The sequence below is a fragment of the Corvus brachyrhynchos genome, unplaced genomic scaffold (genome assembly GCF_000691975.1).
Source record: "Corvus brachyrhynchos isolate BGI_N302 unplaced genomic scaffold, ASM69197v1 scaffold310, whole genome shotgun sequence".
In the NCBI taxonomy this organism is placed as follows: domain Eukaryota; kingdom Metazoa; phylum Chordata; class Aves; order Passeriformes; family Corvidae; genus Corvus; species Corvus brachyrhynchos.
Genome location: NW_008236213.1, coordinates 3,613,892 through 3,619,570, shown reverse-complemented (window position 1 = coordinate 3,619,570; position 5,679 = coordinate 3,613,892).

Genomic DNA, 5,679 nt, shown 5'->3' with positions numbered 1-5,679 from the left:
CCTACAGTGCCTGAACCAATAATCCAGAAATTTTTATACATATGTAATTCAAAGAGGGTTTTACACTCATGCCAGATGAAAAAGAGGGAAATTTTACCAGGTCCCTTTCTTGCTCCTAGTATCCACAACCCCTTAATATGAAACAAATTGAAATACATAATTTGATCTTTGAGCAGAAAAGAAAAATATTGTAGTTTCATGAAGAGAGATTTTGGACAACGTTTTTGTCTTCAAAATGTTCACGAGGTTATCAGTGCCAGAGTACTTAAAGCTTTCACCAGAAAACTACAGTGTAAGAAAAAATAATGTAGATAACACCTAAGATATATTCAGACATCCCAAATCCTTCTCACAGGGACAAAAATATTACTTTATTTTAAGTACCCAATATATTCATCTTCTGTTCTCAACACTACAATAAATGCTATGATAAGGCCGCAGAATTACTGCTGCTCAGACAAACTGTGCCCATGCAGCCCACTGATTTGCTGTGAAAACAACTATATATATTTTGTTTTACCAGAAGTCATAGAATCTATACTACTTAATAATTAAAGACAAAATCATAAAAGTAAATTATTATGTCTAACATAACCCATGTATTTTCAGTCAGGATCCTCTCTAAATTCCAGAACTGCTGAGCCAGAGGCAGTGTTTTGATGGCTTGTTTGCTGCCTACTGCAGAGTCAAGTCACTCCTGTGCCATGGCAATTCCTCAGCTGAGATCACAGTTCCTGCAGTGGCCTCATCAATAATCTGCAGTATTGGTGAGCTCTACAGGCTGGCTGTATAAAAAGGAATTAAAAAGAAGAAGGGGGCAGGGGAGACAGGAGGAGGAGGGGGCAGGAATGAATTTACCGGTTTTTTTCACTCTACTATCTCACCATCTGCTGTTATTCTGTGCTGCACTGGCATCTAGGAGCCACAAACATAGAGAAGGTCCTTACCACTACATTTTGATGCACACCCTCCCAAGTTACTCCAACTGTACAATGTCCCTTCAGGAAAATAAAGGTACTTAACTTTCTATATGAAAAACACCAAGTCAGATTAAAGGTTAATTCATCCATCCTAAGAGCACACTCTGGTACAAAGTGTAACAAGCACATCCATCAGCTGTGACTGGTGAGGTACTGGTTTCATCAGCCCTTGTGTATCTACAGGCAACACCTGCTTTAGTAATTTGACTGAATAAGCTTCCCATTGTCCAGCTGAGATCTGCACCTTGAAGCTTGTCCCCTGCAGCTCATTCACAAAGATATAACAGTAACAGAAAGCAACTCACGCAGGTAACTCAGATAAATATTAATCTTTCAGATGACAGTGGTCTTCTATCTCTCTGTTGACAAATTTGGGTATGTTTTTGACTCTACTATTTGGAATGTTCAAGTAGAAGCCCTTCCTAAGAGCACAGCCCATTTCCCTTGTGGTTAGTGAAAAACCGGTGTAACCACTCTTTCTGCACAGCATATTTTTCACACCAATACCAGATTACTAAATACATTCTGCAAGAACTCATTTCAAGGCTGTAGAGAAACTAAAGTGGTATAAGTTTTTTCCCCCTCCCTGCCTTTGTCCTTCCATTCTTAAAAGAGAGCAGTTGTTTCTCCTATTTACACATTTCTCCTATTTACACATTTCGTCTGTACTAACAATTTATTTATGGTGCTTCACTGAGAGGTAGAAGGGTTGTACAATCTAGAAGTAAAGTGAAAGCAGGCTTCCAAATAGTAAAAATACTTTCAGCTATATAAAAGTGCAGCTTGAAGCCTCATTTAAGAGTCCACATGCACTGAATGACAGGCAAACTATGACACCCACTTTGAGTCCCAGTAGTTTCTGCTGTAATTAAGATAAAATATGCAGGTCCCAACAGATGAAGAGGCAGATCTGGCCTCTGTTTCCCTAAACCACAGGAAAAACAACCACCAGCATAAATAAAGCAGGAAGACTCTCCCTTAGGATAGGATTTGAGTGATGGAAACATGTATTCAAAGCCTATTAATAGCAAACATAAATAAGCTTTTGTGATATTAATAACTTTTAAAAGCCTTGTTTACTCTGATTGTACAGCACAAGTGCAGACAGATTTAAAAGGGAGAAAACATTAGTGAAAGAGCACCAAATTCCAGGTATCCAATGTAACAAGTTTTTAAGAAAAAAGGCAGAATGAGAGATTAAAGAATGCATTTGCAATTACTGCATGGACTCACAATTTACACTTATAAACATGCCTAGAGCTTCCCCACAGAACCAAATCATTCCTCTAGCTCCTTCTCACTACCACATCTTAGCACCCAGGTCCAAGATTTCAATCACTGCACCAACTGAAGAGCTGCCAGTCCTCTCCAAAGACAATTCCCTGGTATACAGACACTCCTACAAACGTTTGTAGCTTTACAATGTTTCATTTCTGCACTGAGTAGCTTACCTGGAACAGAACTGACCCAAACTGATTTTTCTCACATGCTTCAAGTATCTGTTCCAGAATTTTTTTCTTCTTGAATCTGACACTAACATTTTTGAAACCACTATGACCATAAAAGAATCCCAGCTTCAAATTTTAAAGAAATACCTACTGAATTCTAGCACTTACACACAGTTACTTTAAAAGTAATTACTATATGCTAAAGTTTCTGAAAAAAAACTTGTCTAAGTGGCATGACAAAGATGCTACGAAGATAGAAGAAAAATTCTTTAACTGAAAAATCTTTCAAGAAGAGTATCTTACATGGCTGACATTTTGCTGGAACTTTGGAAAGGTCTGCATAACTGCCCTGGGTTTCACTGGGATAAAGTTAACTTTCTTCTTAGTAGCTGGTACAGTGCTGTGGTTTGGATTTACAGCACAACAGTGAAAAAATAACTATTTTTTAAAATGTAGTGCAAATAGCAAAAGAAATTGCCAGAGATTTCATGGCATTGTCAGGAGTGGCATATTCTGGAAATGAATATAATCAGTTCTGCTGATTCAAAGCTCAAGAAACTAGCAGTTAAAAAATAAAATTTGACCACAATCACTTTCTTAAAGTAATTTCATAATTGCTTTTTTTGCTTTTGAACAACAGTGAAGAATCAAGTTGGTAGCTAACTTTTTCTGACTGAAACATGACCCCATGTTAGAAACCCTTACAGTTAGTGTGACTGCCCATTAAAACACAAGTGAATGACTTTTAAAGTCCTAATCAGAACTTCATGAGTGCGATGAAATTAAAAATGTCCTTACACTGATGTAATCCTATACTGATGATAGTCCAGTCTCTTACAGTGGATCTCAACACTTCTTACTTTTGCAGGAGGAAAAAGTGAACCTCCTTTCAGTCTGATTCGTTACTATTAATCAACTGGGGGAAAAAAAATTCCAGGAAATACATGCTTAGAAAAAAAAATGCACTCATGGCTTCTTTTTCTTTTACAGCTAGATGGAACCATATTTTTAATATTCTTTTTTTAACACAGTACTTGCTTCATCACAGATAAAATCAAATTCAACTGTTGAGACTGAAAAACACCACCACTACCACGAATACATAATATGGTTTGCTTACAATTCTTACACTCTCCAAAACATGGTGCTGATATTTCAAAAACAGGAGTTTGGTTAATGAAGCTTTGCTACAAGTACAAATAGCAAAAGTAACGCAGCAGAATAAGAGGGGGAAAAAACCACCAAAGAATCAAAACAGGACACTTCATAATGAAAAAAATACTCCTCCATTTTTGTCAGCTTATCTAAGCTGGGAGCAGATGGTATCAACAGCACATAAGAGACACAAGAAAAATGGAAGTGGAAAAGGAAGCTGCCAGATTCATTGGGAGTGCCTTTTAAGGCTAAATGTAATCATTTTTCAAAAGGGAATTCTCAGGGTTGACTTACACTTTCTGAGCACAAAATTCAGTGAGATTTTGTGGGTCAATCAAACACTACCAGAGTGTGTAAGCGTCTTACACTCATCTAAAATGTACACAATGAAGAATATCCCTGTGTTGCATCTAAAAATGCTTTACACACCAGACATGATGATGTTTAAAGGTCCCTTCCAAACCAAAATATTCTAAGATTTCCAGATAAAAGACAGTCCTGTAGTTAAAGCACTGAACATGAAATGAACAGAGCTGATGTTATTTTCTGGTTCCATCACAGAAACTCATTGAAAACTGAAGAGTTTAGAAAGCAACTTAATACCTAATTTCAGTTCATTGCCTATAAGAAACTAGCACTTTTTTTTTCTTCCCAGCCTTCAACTGTCTTCTTCCTTTCACTAGATTATGTCTGGGTAAGGTTATAGCTACGACAGCACTCAGAGTAAGAAGAGAGCTGGAATTTAACAAGGTTTCCTCGTGGTAATGTCAGCCCACATGGCCCAGCAAAGTTCAGCTTGAAGGCAGCTCAACCAGAACATCACAGGTTGGTGCACCTAGAAGTAGCAGGCTTGAGTCCCTACCAGGTGGTTGGGAAATGTATCCTCTGGCTTCACCTTGCGCTGCCAGCAGCACCAGGGACAGAGGACACTAGTGCAACAGAAAGCCATGAAGCACTGGTTGGCCTAGCATTGCTCCCAGTAATATCTACAAAACCCTTTGTCATGTCATTTAAGACAATGCTACTATACTAGGGATTGCCATCTCAGTGGCACTCATCCCTGACACCCCTGATATGTCTGAGACATCTCTATGAGGAATAAAGAAATTCCTTCATCCACTCTGGCTGCAGGGCCTTCACTCACAAAACTGATGAGAACATGACTTAGAGCTCCACACACTGAAACTCTCTCATGGAAAGACAGGATTGGTGTATTTCATTTATAGTATCTGAATTTAATCCCTTCATTAACTTCTGAAGTAAAAACTTTTTTTTTTTTTTAAATTTCAATTAAATATTAGTTCATTTCTAACTAGTCTTCTCAGCGAGTGAAACAGATGCCACACAACCACAGAAAACGACCACTCAACATTTCTAAGGAAAGTTATGGTGATTGGTTTGTCTCACATGGGATTGTCAACGAGGGATAGAAGGTGGATGAAGGTGGATGAAAAAGCACACTGCTTCAACTGCGTGCTGATCCATTACTTTAAAAAAAATATTTAAACAATAAATTTTATTACCAGTCTTTGATGCTCAAATTGCAATGTACTTCAAGTTGCATCTCAAGAAAAAAAACCCAAAACTTGCAGCTCAAGTTTTTGGGTGTTTCAATGGTTTTGATGACTGCCCAAGACCTGCACCTTAACATGCATCACTACCGGTAAAGTGACTGGCATGTCTTGGCACATTTGAAAAGCCAGGCACAAGGCAGCTGAAGTTGTATGCTAAAACCCACATACCTGCAGTTTCTGACTGATACTTATCATCGGGACTACTAGTTCACATGCATGCCAGAGCAGGGGAAGGAATTGCAGGGAATATTCGTTCGTACCTCAGCACTTTTCCCCATGGCATACTACAGTTCTGGTAAGGAGTGGGTGGAAAAATTTACATCCACGTTGCTTGCAAAACATCCACGTTTTTATTAGGAAACTATGTCAAGTTCTCAGTGTCTCTGCAGTAGGAGGGAAAGCGGTCACAAGGCGGGCTCACACCTGAACGGACAGCTCGGCCTTCACTTTAAGGCAAGAGGACACCACGCCTTCACAAAATGCCCGCTGTCCCACCACCTGTGCGGCCGCCTGCGCCGCCCG